Below are 18,186 nucleotides of genomic sequence, written 5' to 3' on the forward strand. Positions count from 1 at the left end.
TATATATATCAGGCATGTAGGTATCAAATACTTACTTTATAAAGGTTATGACACCAACATCGTTTACGGCTGATCTCAGATGTCGCCAAGTGTTTTTAAGCTTATTTTTGTCATCTTCGGAAAGTTCCAGCTTCGTTTCCTCAGTTATACGTTCACAGTCGTCAACAACGTCTTCATTTTCTTCATTGTACTGTTTAGTAGTTCTACTAGGGTAACAGTTAAGTTTGCTAGATAATAATCCCATGTTACTGCAATTGAGTCAACAAATTAAGAGTTTTTTATTAATTATTCCACATTTCACTATATGTCACAGTTAAACTGGTCACCACATCCCTTTAGAAATTTTGTTCTCATCACAAGTATTCGCATGTTCTAGAGAAAATTATATTTTTCTTTTAAATCATGTGAAATACGTTATCATACAATTACTACAAATACGAGACTTATACATAACATATATATATAAGCTTGACTCAGATATCAAAGATGCAAATACCATGTTTGGAAAATGGTCTCATCTATGAGATTTATGTGCTCGCATTGGCTGGAAGAGATCTTAGGATTCGATAAAAATGATTACATATTACTAATGTCATAAAGTCGCCTGTATTCACGACATCAATGCGAAGCCATCGTTTAAGGCATATTCATTAATGAAGTATACATCAATCGTATAGCAATACTTAAAAAGAATGATTTTGTAATCAAAACCTTTTTCATGTCACTACTAGAAACCATTAAATCTTGGTTTCCGATGGAAACCTTACTCTAAATGAATCATTGTAATACCAAATAACCGTCTCGACTAATTGACTCCGAATATTTTATAGGAAAGTCTATATTTAATTCGACAGAAATAATTGCCACACAAAAATGACAGTAAATTCTATTTACATTCAGTAGCAAACAGAATTGACAGCACTAGTTACGTTGTATGTACGGAAACAGTGCTAGAAAATCAATTATATGACCATGTGTCAATACACGTACATATAGGATAGTTATTCCTACATTCAACTGGTCTATGAGAAAAGTGTGGTTGTTATCAACTCGATATTTTTTCAATTTCTATATGGATGCCCTTAATATTGTTTGTACTCAGTAGTATTTAGTCGAACGTTAACAATATATTTTTAATGCGACAGCTGTAGTCAGCTGTACAGAAATAGCGAACGGTTTACAATTGAAACTGTACGTACACAATTAAAAAAACCGCGTTCGCAGTTATGCACGGTCATTGGAAACGATATAATGCCACTTAGTGAACACATGATTTAAACTATGTCTTATTTTGTCTTTATGCTCTGTAACGTCAGATTAAATGCTCTTATAAACTGTTCCGAATAAACCAAAAACTGTTACAGTAAATATATGGTATTGTGAAATCTATACTAGGATACGATATTATCGGAGCGTTTGAAACTGATTTGATTTGGGCATAATAGGCAATTTTTATGTTGCGCACAACCACCGCATTCAACCGGCACTGCGGGACCACCTGGAAGGTAAAAACACGGCCCCTTTCCCCGGCTATCCCCGGTTTACCCCCGGACCTGGGGGGTGGGGGTGGGGGTGTGGGGCGTGGTTACAATTGACTGGTGCATAATGTCTACTCGTTTCTACTTCAAGAGTATGACTTTAAGTTCTGAAATTGGTATGGAATGTTTAAGCATAATATGCAAGTTTATGGAGAGGTTTCCTTCAGCGTTCAACATCAGATTTAAAATGTTCGTAATGAATAACTTACGGCGAGGTTTTTATACACCCTTAACTACGTTGCCATGTGCAGGCTTTAAACCTGGATTCAAATAACCTTAAAAACTGATTGATATCGCTGTCCTCTTGTGCTAACCATGCATGTCTGAAAGCATGCTCATACAACTTGTTCTTGATCTGTGTTGCCCATGTCACTCTCCCTCAATCATCAAGTGATTTAAGCATATAATATCACATTTTGAGGTATTTATTATGTTTAACATTTTAATTTGTATTCAATACTTATCTCATCTTAACATATAACGAACTCATGCGAAGGATGTCTGGCCTATTCATTATGTGCAAACAAGTTTCTGTTGAGGCATGATGTACGTTTGCTTAAGAGGTAATGGAAGTTCACTATAAGCTCGCAATATTTGAATCCCCAAATCTGAAAATTATTAACATGATATTGTCTATACACAAGCAACAAATAATTTAAAGTCAACTGATTGATTAAGGTAGCATAACCTTTATTATTACTAGTAATGGCGATGAAAACAATACTTGGTCATGAAACGTTATTGACCATATTAACTAGCATTTTTTAACGGCAATATATGCTTACGTTGGTATTTAAATAACGTAAACATATTATGGTAAATCGGAACAAGAGAACGGGATCAACGTTAGCTGTAATACTGCAGTAACTCTACCAGTACTCTCCTGAATTTGTCTGACCACCTCTGACTTAGAATAGAGTTGTGCAAATCTAGTGTAGGACAGTAATTGTTTGGACCTATATTCGATTCATATGTCTCTGTCTGTCGTTATTAATGTAGATAATGTAGATAATGTAGATAAATCGAACACTATCTACATATAAATCGACAATTTCGTACATATTTTATTAATATGTCTCTGTCTGTCGTTGTCAATCGTAGATAAATCTCGAAAGTGTTCGTGTTGGCTCGAACATGGACCTCGAACGTAGTACCTAGATCCTAATGTATTAAATATATATTGCGCTGATATGTGGTTTGCTCTAATATTTTTAACCAAGCTATTTTTTCTTCTCTTCAAGTTTGACTATATATCATAATACACATAGGTCTTTTCTTCGACAAATCCACTAATTAAACCATTAGCATCAATAAACTTGAAACATTATATACAATGCATATGCCATTGGGCTACTTACTAGAAAGTGAAGTCGATTTGTTCAAAATCGTTGAGCCTGCCTAGATCAAAAGGGAAAACTGTTGCATGCTGCCGCTGCTATAATTTGTGAAATTGTCTACATTCAAAATATAAACAATGCTTTATGTAATAAAAATAGTACTCCCAAAACCGTTTTGACGTAGAAAGCTATTGCTGATTCTAATCGTGTTTACATTGTATTTGTCTTCGCATAAAGTCTTATATTGAAACGGCTGCAGACGGAATATGCGTAGCTGTTCAATAATTATCATGCGGATAATTTACAGCGCTATCTAATTGGGCCGCTTGCTAGTTATTGAACGTTGTCCCTGACGTGATGGTTCAGAACGGTCACGCCACCTGCAACTGTCGTGGTTGATATTATACATTTTATACAAGTTCTCATGTATAATCTCATTAACTCTGATCATGGGTGCCGTAACTTTTGCTTATTGGATCATTTTGAACTTCAAAGACATCATAAAAGGCTTGTCCGCGTGCAAAAAGAATAATAAATTGAATCGATTGTCTAAAATCAAAACTATGGAAACCGTGTCGATGTCGTTTAAAACTGAACTTCATAAGCATATAAAGTATATTCTCTCGGAGCACTTTTATTTCACATCCGAGACATATGTCACAGTTGAATACATGGCTTGTACTGGAATCATATAACAGTTGATTTAACAAACCGCTTTGTACAAGGCCATGCGTGTCTGCAGCAGTTTTGTAAAATATGTTTGCTCTCAAAATAGCATGATTTGAGGAATTTTATCGAGCATTTTGTTTTCATTTGTATTATTTTCGAATTCAATTGGCAAAAACGAAAACATTATTCTAAGCTGGGTTTTTTTAAACTTTAATTATTTTAGGTTTAATTTAGATTTGAGGGACGATATATTTTAATTTATTGAATTGAAATTCATTTTTGTTCCATTGGGCAGAAACCAGTTCTGTGTATTTTTGGGAGGCAATGAAAAAGAACCCCTTGTCTAAAACAGGCTCTTCATTATTAAAAACCTTGGAACCAAATCATAACGGATCTAAGCATGTATGTACGTCTAGCTACGTTTGCAAAAAAAAAAATCAGAAAAGGCGAGATAAAAATACAATACGTGGACGTGATATGCTTTATGTAAAATTATGGTATTCAAGATTCCAATTTAAAAAAGCAGTATTCCGGATTCCTTTTCAAAGGTTTGTTATCTGTTTTCCAGATTTCAGAAAGGATGAGATGACATACAAATAAATTTCATGTTTTAAAAAAAAAAAGATCCATTGATTGAATTACCTGTGTAGAGTTTTAAAACATTATGAAACAGCGTACTGTTTGTTTAAAATATAGAAAAAATCGAGTATCTTTATTCACCCGCGTACATTTAGCATGTCCTCGGAGTATGTGAAACTATTCGGCGGGATTCATTAATTAAAGACACACGATCAATCAATGCATCTAATTTATTTATTTTATTTATTCCCGGTCAACATACTGTCAGAACAGTTTAATGTGTTCGATTTGTTTCGTAGCTTTAAGGCAAATATTTGTTTTTATATTTCCTATATTGCAATATTAACTACAAAAAACACATACATCCAATGTATTTTCAATTGTCCTTGAAAATCAAAATACGGAACATGATACTGGGCGGTTGTTCATTTTCCATGATTCCCCCTGCTTGTGACTAATGGGCGTACGAAGCAGACTGACGTACGTGTGTGTAGTCCGTAATTGTAGGTTGCTGCTCGCCATAAGCCGTGAATCCCCTTAATGAAGAGCGCAAACCAGCTATTAACCTCTTAACAGAACGGACATATTTTCATCCAGTCAATTGCGCGTTGGCAACGTTGACATACATATCGTTAATATTGAACAATATGAAGTAAATATAGGAGTATTCTGTTTATTGTATTTTGCAAATATATGAGAAATCTCAAAGAACGCGTAAATGTGATATTATTTGTGTAACTGCTTTGTTTCATGCTTGGTAAATGGTTTAGTACTTCAAGTTAAATCCACCGTTTAAAATATTGTCATGTCTGTTATCGAAAAGTTTTATTATATTAAGTCTATTATATCAAAAGTTTCCAAACATTAGGATGTTTGAGTAAGAGCTTCAAGAATATGTCATTACATTCTCAGCGCAGTTTATGATTATGATATACCATGCACATTATTGATAAGATGTTTCAGTATATCTTTGTAATAACTCTCTAAACATATATCCTTTCGTTACATGAAACATAATTCAACATCAATAGACAGGTAGAAACGAAAGCGCTGTCAGGTCATTTCTCTACTTAATAATGACTTCTTCAACATACAGCCTCAAAATGGACATAAATTTGACACCTAATGAGTGTTTCTTCATAAGGAAAATTAAATAAGTAAATAAGTTATCATTTTTTTCGGTAATCTTAAAAGAATAAATTAATAAGAAGGAAGCGTCCAGAAATACCCATTTATCATAGGTCAATGATGCCCAGACGGTAAAAGATTGTAAAACATGTTATTTAAGAACAGGTAATATCGATATCAAAAAAGTTCGGCCATTAAATAAAAATGACCATATTGATTGTCTTGCGTTTAAATTTGCACAATTGTATACGGAAAACATATTAGCACGTTAGCAGTAAAATATCAAATTCTCCTACAGTTATCGAATTAGAACTACGTGCGTTTACAAGTTAATTATTACAACAGATAGCATACGTTTCTCCAAAAACTCGGGGATATATACCGGAGATAACGGGGGTAATGAGCCGTGTTTTTACCTGCCAGTTGGCCCCGCAGTGCCGAGTGAATGCGATGGGTTTTTTGCGCCGAAAACAGCGGGGAATGGGGGCATTTGGTGGGGATTTTACCAGCAGTTGGTCCCCGCAGAGCAAGGATTGGCTGGACCGAATTGCAAGGTCCCCGCTATTCCCAGGACCTCGAGGCCGTAGTTACAATTGACTGATGCATTTCAAAGAGAATCGGCGTTAGTTTTCAGTAACCATCTCAACGATATAGGGTTATTGACTTAGACTTCACGCTTTTTCTTTAATGTTGTCATTGACACGATGTTACGAAACAGTTTCGTCACATGCAACTGTCTTGATTGAAAAGATAATGTCGAACTAGTGTATAATCTCTTAGCGTGGAAGCAGCTGCTTTTGCTTAAAGGGTCATTTTTATCTTGAAAGACAGAATCAAAAATTGTATCTTCTTACTTGTAAATATCAAAGCTGACGTGAACGCATATTAGCGTTGGCGTTCAGAGAAACCGCATAACGATGTCGTTTAAAACAGATATTCATAAATGAACGGTATTTTCTATCCGTGCACTTTTATCTTACCTAGACATATACCATCAAGTCATAAATGGCTTGAACTGGAATCATTTAACATGACTGTTTAGCTGATTGAACAACACTCTCTCGTATCAGACCATGCGTTTCTTCAGCACTATGGTAAACTATGTTTTAATCATTTCGAGCTGGAACCAATTTAAGAGCGTGTTCGTGGACATTTATTAACAGTTCACTGCCTGTATAAAGGTCATCGTATAGTTATGTTGATTTTTGCATTGTTCCAATAAATTTTAATGACGGAGGCCAAATAATAATATGCTTTTGAAAAACTTAAAGATTTAGAATGTTCTGGCATACAACCTGAGAAATATTATAAACTTCATATCGGATCTTTGAAATAAACTAATAAACCTTTGTCGTAAATAATTAAACTAACACTTTTTTAATTGGACTAGCTAACAAGATTGCACGTGGTCAGATGATTTGCATACTGCCTTTTGTTCTCGACTTTATCATGATCAACTTCACTGTACCAAGCGGTATTTCTGAACTAAAAAAAAGTTTTCTTTGTTCGAAACGCTTTGTTATAAAACATGGAATACCATACAACAACAAATAAATGCGCCAGCATTTTCGAACAATCCATGAATATGTTTTATTGTGATTGCCCGACAAACCGCAATCACATGCTAATGCATAATGTTCAGCTCATGAGAAGTTCTCCGACCAATCGACGACCAACGTCAACTCTACAAATGGCAACTTATCACGTTTTTTAAATATTAAAATAAAATCTGATAATATTGAAAAGAAATAGCTAATTCTAAACAGTGTACACATGTTAAGATTGACATTGTGGCCACATCTTGGCCAAATATGTAGGATTACTGACCGTTCCAAGGCGGTATCTAACACTCCTTGATAAACATACCTAGTTGTTTATATATAGTATGTATGCACTGTGCTGTTTGTGGAGTTTTGTGCTGTTCTTCCATGTTTCTTGTTTGTGGTTTTATGTTCTATGTCTTTGGCGTTTACCCATTGCCATTAAACCGGGATAAACATAAACCGGGATAATGTTTTTTTACCTTTTAACTTTTTGCTACTGAGCTTGTTTCTGTAGCTTTTCGCATAAATATTGCTTCATTGGCTATAATTGATTCTATTTCCCGTCTCTTTGTTGTTGCTCAATTTGTAGTTGGCCTTGTTGGTGCGAGAGTCCGCGCAATTCTGATACACGACTAGGCTGAGTCTGAAGTGCATATACACCATAAAATACAAAACAAATCGCTATATGTTATGGTGTGGTATGCATGGACTTTCGGCTGCCATTTATAGCATTTAATCTAAATTTACTTTTGCTTTTTTTACAAGAATCATAATGCAATAGAAATGGGGATTTTCTAGAAAAGGAATATTGCAACGTAAGAATACAATAGCAGAGAATATGGTACTATAATACTACAATACTATATACTGAAAACGCTCTTCCTTTCCTGACACCCGACCATAACGAACCCCCACAAAGATGTACGTGCAATCAAGCTGAGGGCGTTTTATGCTATAATATGTATACTATATTCTATAAGAAATGTAATTCCAAATTCCAGCTAAAAATTAATCAATTTTGACGGTTTTCCAGTCTCCAGAAAGGATGGGGTGATATATATATAACGATATAAAGATTCGTTATCTCATACATTTTCAACCCATATTTGTTTTTTTGAAATTTTATGAGACAACTGATCTTGTATTTTAGAAAGTTAGCAATTCCAAGTCGTGTATACACCCACGTACATTTAGCATGTCTTCCTGACTACGTGAGGGCATGCGGCAGCATTATCTTTTTATTTATTATAGAAGCACGATACATCAAAGCATTTAATTGATCGTATTCTCGTGGGAAAAATATTTACAAGACAGTTTGATTTAGTCCATGACTTTAAGCTGAATCGGATAGGTAATTAACTCATTTATTTCCTTTATTGCAATTTAAACTACGGGGACAAACACGCGTAATGCATTTTCTTTTTTTCGGAAAAGCAAAATTAGAATCAGGATAGAAAAATGTTGTTCATATTCCATGATTCTCCCTGCTTATAACTAGTAGGCGTACTTGGCAGATTCACTTACGTTTATAGACTCACTGCTGGCCCCTATGGGATTACACAACATGTATATCAAGATATCAAAGCCCATTATATGATAGTAAATCTTTGCATTGAGCTACACATGTCTATTTTATGAAGAATATTTCTTGACTATGGCTAATATATTCAGAGTGGTTGCAACAATAGGCATGTTTTCATAATGTTGGTGACAATTTTGCGCTTATAAAAAGGAAATTCATTTAGGTAAATTCTAACGAGTGTGACACCTAGACGAAGTGTAATAATAGTTCGATATACGCGAATTTATAATGTGTTTAATTTCTTTCTCATTTTTTGAAGAAAGCATATACTTAATTAACTTAAATGTTCTCAGTTGCTTTAAAAGTAAATGGTGAAACGGATAGTGCGAGCAAATAGTGAATACATGTGCATTATATACAAAAAGTATCGGTAAAATAAACTGTCGTTTTAAATTAGAAACTCTTTAACGAGTATTGTAAATACTCCAAAATACAACTGAAACTTCTGGACAAAAGCCAAGTACCTAATATTTAACGATAACCTTGTTAAATCGTTTACACAATAGTATGCTCATTGTGAAAGCATTATTTATCAAGTTTTCAAATACTTCTCCAGTAAATCAGCAGTCTGATAGTAGTTAGTGATTGCAAAAATAGGTGAAAAGGTAGCTACAAACAGTGCCTAGCCCAGTAAGTGGGTAGTTAACACAATTTTACGTATACTATTTACGTAAACCTTTAAACAAATTGTTAGTATCAGGGTTAAATCATATCAACATGCAGCGTAAATCATACTCGACAAAGCCACCATACTACCCTACAGCACAATGGCAAGAACAACAGAGTCACCACTTTTATAAAAGAGCAAACATCCTTTTTAAGAATAGCCTGTAAGTGTTTTTACGAATTTAATATACACAACAGTTCTATTTTTATGTCCCGGAAAGTTTTAATGTGTTTATTTGCACAAAAGTGTAGTTGGAAAGCTACTAAATATCAAAATATCAACAAGTCCTAACTTGGAGAAATACTCCTGGCACTACAGTTAGCATAATATGTAGCGAAATTGTTGTTACACGGTACCACGTTCTCTGATTTCAGAAATATATTTTTTTTGCATCGAAGTGTAGATGAAAAGCTAGCAAATATCAAACTATGGACATGTCCAAACTCTTAGAAATACTATTGGCACTACAGTTAACACAATATTGAGTCGACGTCGTAGTCAAATTGTAGCAAAATTGTTCTTACACAGTACCACGTTCTCTGATTTTAGAAATATGGCCATTCAATAAAAAATACCAGATAACACATTAGTCATACACACATATGTACAAATAAACAAGAAATACACATACCCCTAGGAAGTGTCGACAGTTTATTTACTTTGAACCACCGATAAGTGGTACAGTTAGAGTTAAGTAGCCCTGTTCTAAAAATATTTAACCTTTACTTAAGGACTCATGATTTAAGGCCACATACACTTAACGAAAAACAAACAACGTCATAATACAATGAAGATAACATTGCATTAATTCCATTTATTAGAAAAAAGGACATAATACATATGTCACATATGGCAATAACCTGAATCCTTTAACAAATTTAGACAATTGGAAAAGCGATTTCGTTTCTGGTATTTTATTTTATAATTATACAAACAAAGTAACCCTGACCTCACACCCAAATAAACATAGTTTGGACAAGCATTTCGGACACTTTCCAATCAAGCAATTACATAAATAACAATACGGTCAGTCTCATATCTTTGTTTTATATAAATACACGCAACGGCGTTTGTAAAAAGGCTGTATTTATTAACGTGATTAAGTTTGGCTAACATGTTCAATATACAACATCTTAGTTGGCAAGGCTCTCCAGAATTTAAAAATCAGCGAATAGACCATAAACGTTGGCTTCTTCAAATATTTACGTTTAACTGACATCACGGGATTTATTTTTCCTTTAGAGATTGGTTTTCACAGATATATTAGGAGCTATCATATTGATATTTTTGTATGATAGCATCGTAAACAATGACAGCGGTCATAAACTCGTTTCTGAACACTCAATGGAAAATGCCTTACCGGTTCAAAAGGTAAAACTAGTTTAAAATGATTATTTACGCCAGTTTGCCAGCAAATAGGATTGCATTCGTCCCTTCAGTTGTCATACAATACATTAAACGCAAAGTTTAAGCTAAAAAATATTGCGTGTTTTAAAGAAAACCTACACTGAATTTAGCAGGTTTTGTTTTAACATCTTCTTGCCTCGATGGGACTATTTTAATGGATCATTTTGGGCGGTCGGCATCCAGTAATTTGAACATTTCTTTCTTGCCAAATATTTTTTAGTTCATTATCATAATATTTGGAACGAATTCGATATTAATCGATAACATTATGTGCCTGCGATCAATTTTGTTAAGATAGATAGCTATCATGCCGAAAAGTATCTATAAAACATTTAAAAAAAATATATTGTTATAATGGACAGAAAAGCGAAAAATATAACTGCCATCGCCAAAAGGTAATTGTGTCCACCTTAACCTGATGTGGATTTAATCTTGGCTGACAAGATTCTGTAAGACCAAGACTGACTGATAGTATTCATTTAAGTCAGTCAATTAGTAGCTCTTAGCTGGTTTGCTTGATTTAGGCCAAATGGCTTACAATTCTAGCTATGAAACGGACCATTGAAATATGCGAACACATGTTCAACAGTTTATTTTAATAATACAAAGTCAAATGTCGCATCATTACTAAATCTAAACCATAGGACTAAAGACGTTTCACAGGATATGTTTTAACGTCATCATTGCGTATTTATTACGAAAATGTTAACATATCATATTCTCTGAAAGAAATTGATAAATAGCGCGTGCTTAATGATACTAAATTATCTGTGAAAATCTAATCACAGTTTTTGTAAATTTGTGTCTGCAAATATTAGTTTGCTTGCGAAAGACCTCAATGTCGGTCAGCCTTGAAGCAAAGAAATATTCATGTTTTGTATATATCTGTACTTTTAACTCAAACCCGTTTTTACAACATACTGCTATACCTAGTGGAGCAACCGTTTTTTTATAACATCTAATACATATTTTAAGTGGTTATGTTCATTAAAATATGTTATTGCTATAATTTGAAAAGTACATCATACAAAAAACTTTGTTTAATTTAAACATATTTAAAAAACGATAATGTGACATGTAGCGTTCTATTTGTAACTCTCGTTGATACATTTTTACGCGACAAAAGCTTCTAGCAATATGCTTGTCTACTATTATATTGGAAAAGGGAGACATCGTTTCCTTTTATACACGTCAGAAATAAATACTTATTTCAGATTCCGGGAGAAAAAAAAAATGTCTGACATCATAAACGATCATTGGAAGGGCAGTTTTGATATATGCGTTCTAGAAAACCCAACAAGAAAGTTGTTAGTATGTATATGTATATATTCACATCAAACAGTAAAATTCCCTTTCCAATGTCCCTGCATTAAATAAATTCTTGTAACAGCTTGATGTCATAAAATTAAACCTGTACGCAAAATGTTCCTGGTATGGGTCTCGAAACACTGGTGCGATAACAAAGTACTTCTATTGTCAACTTATAATCGTTATCGTGATTTGCAATCCTCTGAATATGCTACTTGCATGTTATAACTTCAATTAACACTCAACGTATATTGTGAACTTTACCTTGCAGTTCAGGCATCAATTCTTATTTTCTGTCCTTATATAGTATAAACGGAGGTTTCTTGAAGAGGCTTATTTTTCTCGAAAATAATATTCACCCTCTTTTGATAAAACAAATATATGGAGGAATTATTGTTTGATAGTTCTCTTCGGTATTGTATCAAGCTTGGTCATGATGTAGTTATGTGGTGCTTTTGGAAAGGTTAAAGATAATGTTGGATTTGTCAGGCGTGTTTCCCTTCAGTTTACACTCCACATGTTGGAATATGCTTACTTACAACAATTATAAAATTTTATATATTACTATGGAACTTTAAACACCTATGGTGTATTCTATAAAAAACACAAGAAAACTGTTAGAATATGTATATTTTCAAAAGATACAATATCATAACTTTTCCACTGCCTCTGCATTGGAACAAATTGTGCAATAGCTGATAAAAGTACAATTGAGTTTCATATCATGGTATTCAACCTGTTCAAGAAGCGCTCCCGATATGGGTCTACAACACAAGGTGCGATAACACATTAGCTATCTTGTCAACTTGTTAACATGATCGTGTACTGTTATCCTCAGAGTACCTTTGAAAGAAGAGCACTGAATGCTATGAAATTTTAAAATTAGAAATAAAAAACTTCGAATTTACAACCAGAGTATGTTGTAGAACTGTTTGATGCATTTAAGGCATCGACACTTAATTGCCCCTGTGAAATATAGGGAACTATTAAATTAAAATAATTAGCACACATGCACCTTAGGTTTTATAATCGTTTAGTAGGGTTTAACTTTTCATGAGGTTAGGCTGCAGGATAAAGAGAGTTGCATTAATACCCATTGTATGTAACAGCATGATTAAATAAATATTAGTTTCAAGTACTTAACTCTAATAATTTGCAACAAACTAATAATATATACCAGATTCAGCTGACAGACTGTGTTGACGACAATATTAATTGGATATTGATTGTGAAATCGATATTAAACAGACTGTCATTGACAAGAATTGACACATGATATATAATTTCCTACGTTTGAGTAAAAAGGAAATTATTTCCCCTTGTTTATAATGGAATAACCCCCAGGTGGCGTTTGATAAGCACGAGAGGTTATAGAATGGTACAGTATTCAGGGAAATAATTTTTCGAAAAAGCATATACGCTGATAAGGGTCTGTACGCATAAATTGAGAATCGAAAAGGCTAAACATGATGGGCAGGAATCAGCGAGTATGTTGAACCTGAACTTCTTAGCAGATAGAAGATAAGCTCAGTTGCAATTCCTTTTGAAATGAAACATCTACAATGAATTAAGGAATACCATAGTTAGAAACACTATTGGGTGAATCAAATGGCCTATTAACTGTTACAATTATTCAGCAGGCAAAAATGCTACTTAACTTTTTAATTTTGCACGATGTATAGAAGAAAACCCTCCTTCTATCGACATATTACGTCTTAAATAGGATTCGATGTAAAATGTATATTCCCATAACTATTTTAACTATTACCTGTTATGATAAATAAGTAAATGTATTATTATTATTTTATTCAACTTCATTGCTCTTACATTAAACACATAACAGTTATATTGAATATGTGTTTATATTTTATGTGGCCGTTAGACCGTTTGAATTCACTCTGACTTCCTGTTAAATTCACAGAAATGAACTGAATATTCTTTTAAGATTGTAAAGATTTCAATTGGTCATTATACACTTTTACAAGAAATCCCATCGCTCATTTAATAATAAGTCTAATAAAATAAGGAGTATCGGAAACGAGTTCTTTAGAGCTCTGATCGATTTAAAGTGAAATAGTTTTATTTCCCCGCGACGATTTTGGGTAAACTATTTGTGTTATTTGGCGCTGTTTTGTTTTCCGTCCTTGCATTGAGACCTACTTAACGCAAAAATAATGTCGGGTCGTGTTAAGGTGCATACCTATTAGCTGACATTGTAGAATTAGAGCGATAATGCTAACCAATTGCTAACCATATAGATAAGGAAGGACATTCTTACTTGTTGAATGAGAGTAGAATAAGGAGTTATTTTATTTTCCATTTCGTACTATTAGTTTGTTAAAAACTAATTTTATAAAAACATTTTATATCAGTTGATAGTTTCTTTAAATTTTATATGAGCGTTTAGTTGCAAACCACAAGCAAACTGGCTTACTACCTTCAAGGTCGATCATTGTAGAATAAAGGAATGTTCTCAAGAGCTCAGCTCCTTTGATCATATTTATAGTCGACCTACAAATACTCTGATATTACAGCACATGGCGTTTCGTTACCCTTTAAGTAGCAAAACCATTCCTGATTTTAAAAATAACAACTGTTTATTCAAACAGTGCAATGCTCTGCAATACTGTGCATGGTAATGATATTCCTTTCAAAAAGCTACATTAACTCAGGAATAATCTAACGATAGTTTATTTAAAAACAATCTATAACATGTCGAACATTTAAATCAGTATAACACTAATCATTCTGCTGGTTTGCCTCGACCGAGTATCTTTTTAAAGAATATTCTTGCATAGTATGTTAATATTGACGAACAAGTTTGTATAGTTTAAGTAAAATAATGCTCTTTCCTGTTTTGTTCTTAGTCAATAAATGAGTCGAGATCATAAATAACCTATATGTGTACGTTTTTAGAAACTAAGACAAAATGATGCATACCGTTTTACTTGAGATCATTAAAGTTCTAATAATGCTCATGTTAGCATAAACTATTTAAACCTACGGTAATTGACGAAGAGAGCGTGTTTAAAGATCGTAAATTGTCTGCGAACATCAAGTCAACGTTTATGTACATGGATGTCTCTTACATTTTACACCGTTGCTAACGAGATAAATGTGGGTCACAAGTTGTCATGGTTTGAAGATGTGTAAAATTGGTCATCGTTTTTTATCTTGCAATTTAATAAATCGAGATTATAAATAACCTATATGTGGTCGGAATTAGAACGACAACATGATGCAAAACTTTGCACTGAATATCATAAATTGATATAAAAGTGTTCATGTAAGCATAACCTATTTAAACCTATGGAAATTGATGAAGGGTGTGTCTTAAGATCGTATATTCTCTGCAAACATCAAGTCAACGTTTATTGAATTGGATGTCTCGTGAGTTTGTTGAGGGTTGCTCAAGAGATGAATACCGGTCGTGGATTGTCAAGGTTTGAAGATGTTTAAATCTAGATTAAATTCAACAAATTACTGAAATCACTGTGATTGGCATTAAAGGCCTTGGCATGCACATACTATTTTTGAAATAAAATAATAGTAGACGTATGTATACAGTCATGTGACCCTCAAGACATACCACATGTAGAAGGAACAACGAGTAACCAACGAGAATGCAGCCGGACACCACAGGACAAAACTACTTTGAGGGCTACCGTGCCTTCCAAATACACGTCAAGAAAGGTAACAATAAAATTCTTTTTTGGAATTGATCAGACTGACCGATGACCATATAGGCCAAGGTTACAATAACCCCGTATTGGACATACATGTAGTTTGGTCAAAGCGTCTCCATGTGAAAAAAGTTCGTTATCAGAAAAAGAGTGCGAGTTATCAAATTTATATTTTATTCTTCAAATACGGTATTGCATGGCTCCTCTTATCCCTTTTTAATAAGCCCTAAATATCAATTGCCGGTCAACAATTTAACAAAGAACAATCTCTAGCGTGGTCAAATAAGAAAACCACATTCAAACACGAGTGAACTGCTTGCTATTCAAGGCCGAGTTACTTTTTTAAAGACATAACTTGTTGCTATTAGTAAAATAGTGCATGCCTATTATGTTGAACAAAACAAGATCAATTTATACACTAAATCTAAATTGAAATATAGTCTCACGGCAAAACCTGTTGCGCATATAAAATTCTTATAAAACGATATTTATACATCGATATAATGGAAACAACTGTATGCAAAACTTCAACCCCGTTAACAGACACACGGTTAAAGCCAAACACAGAGTACGAGTAAAGTACAACGAACAAACGACATAGACAAACCACAAAAGCCCTCCCTCTCAGTCTTTCTCCCCCCCCCCCTCTCTCTCTCTCTCTCTCTCTCTCTCCCCCCCCCTCTCTCTCTCTCTCCCTCTCTTTCTCCCTCTCTCTCTCTCTCTCTCTCTCTCTCTCTCCCCCCCTCTCTCTCTCTTGTTCCCCCCCTCTCTCTCTCTCTCTCTTATATATATATAGGCGTTGAACCCAACATTTATATATATTGATGTATATATATATATATATATATATATATATATATATATATATATATATATACATAACGGGGGTGGTGTGAGGATGAGTGTAGTCTAATTCGCCAGTAATGTTTTGTTTTACTGACCAGTCCAACGCGTTGATCCCAAAATTTATTGATATCAATAAATTTTGGGATCAACGCCTTGGACTTCAAACTTAGACATAAGTCCGGCCGCGACTGGATATTGACCATATAATGTAAAACATGTGCTTTCTGCAATTAGATTTGTGGAAGCATTTCGCAGTCAGGCTCAATGTTTGTCCCTACGGGAATGACCCAGACTGCAAATGATACCAAATCCTATTATATAAGAATAATTCGATGACAAATGTACTCGGCCATAAAAAGAAAAAGACCGAATTGATATTCTTTGAACGTATAGTGTAATGGCTAATATGTCCTTTGAGGTTTTTAATAGAACCATATAATATAATGTTATGCTCAATGGCATCCTGGAGTCATAACATTCTTGTTCTAGGAAATAGTTTCCTTTTTTTACATCAACATAGATGAGGGTCAAGTTGGCGCATGCAAACATTTCTATATAATTGTATGGCCATCATTTTGTTCAGTCAATCTTTTGACCTAAATGAATAGTTACTAAAACATATTTCAAGAGATATACACGCGTGTTCTTAATAAGATGAATACTTTGACATACATACTAGCTCGACTGTAGACACTAATATTTAAGTATGCCCGGCAATGTCATTTCAATACAGGTATTTATTGAATCTAACAGTGAACTTCATGCCCTTAATATTACAATTGCCGCACCCAAAACCTGAACCATATAACATATTTCCGTGATTAGAGAAACGTATGTGTATCAGAACAATAAGACTTATTTGAAATACATATTGCGAAACTTTTTATTACCAACAACATTATAACAACTAGTGAAATGTTAAGACATGTCTTTATTACATGATATCGTTTAGGTTTTCATCGAAAGAAAATTAAACGGTACATGTATAAGCATTTAAATAAAATAATGCACGTATAAGCATTTAAATCAAATAATGCACGTATAAGCATTTAAATCAAATAATGCATGTATAAGCATTTAAATAATAGGATGGAAAGATGAGAGATGCAGTGGGAACTGACTCTTGTTACTTGATTTAAATTCAAATATCTTTTGTACACTGAAGTTTGACAAAAATGCTAACGTTTTCGTTAAAGATGATACACTCTTATTCCCAAATAAAATTTACCACACCTAATAATATCGTTTTAATATTCAAAAAGGATGAATCAATGTTGAAAACAATAGTTCTTATGAAGGATACCGAATTCAACTTTGAAAGAAATGAGCATAAAACACGTTATTTCTACCATATGAGACTATAGTAGACCACCATAAATCTCAATAAAAATTCAGCAATCATTTAATATGCTAGCGTTTCTGCTATTAAATACACGATTACAATTTTGTTATCAGTAATTAATATGTTCCATAAATGCATTATTTAGTAGTAGTTAAAGGTTTATGAGTCGAAATTGATGTTTGTTATAAATGTGTACTGTATTGATTTTGAATAAGAGTATCATTTAAATAAATGTGTACATTGAGAAAACATAGTTAGCCCAAATAAACTCCACACATATGGCCTTTTAGGAAAAAATATCCTTTGCTATAATATACAATTTAAAGTGTTGACTGCAAATCTTAAGACTCACTCAATGTTCTTATTTATCATAGGGTATTTTATACCGAGGTTCTCAAAAGAGAGTTTATTTTGTATCGAAATGTTATATAATGGCATAACTTTCTTAAAATGTTACATGTATATACGTCTGTAATTACTGCACCAGTACATGTGTACATAATGATTATGCCACAATCATATCATAATTTGAACGCTAAATTGTAACGTCAATGAC

The sequence above is a fragment of the Mya arenaria genome, chromosome 9 (genome assembly GCF_026914265.1).
Source record: "Mya arenaria isolate MELC-2E11 chromosome 9, ASM2691426v1".
Taxonomy (NCBI): Eukaryota; Metazoa; Mollusca; class Bivalvia; order Myida; family Myidae; genus Mya; species Mya arenaria.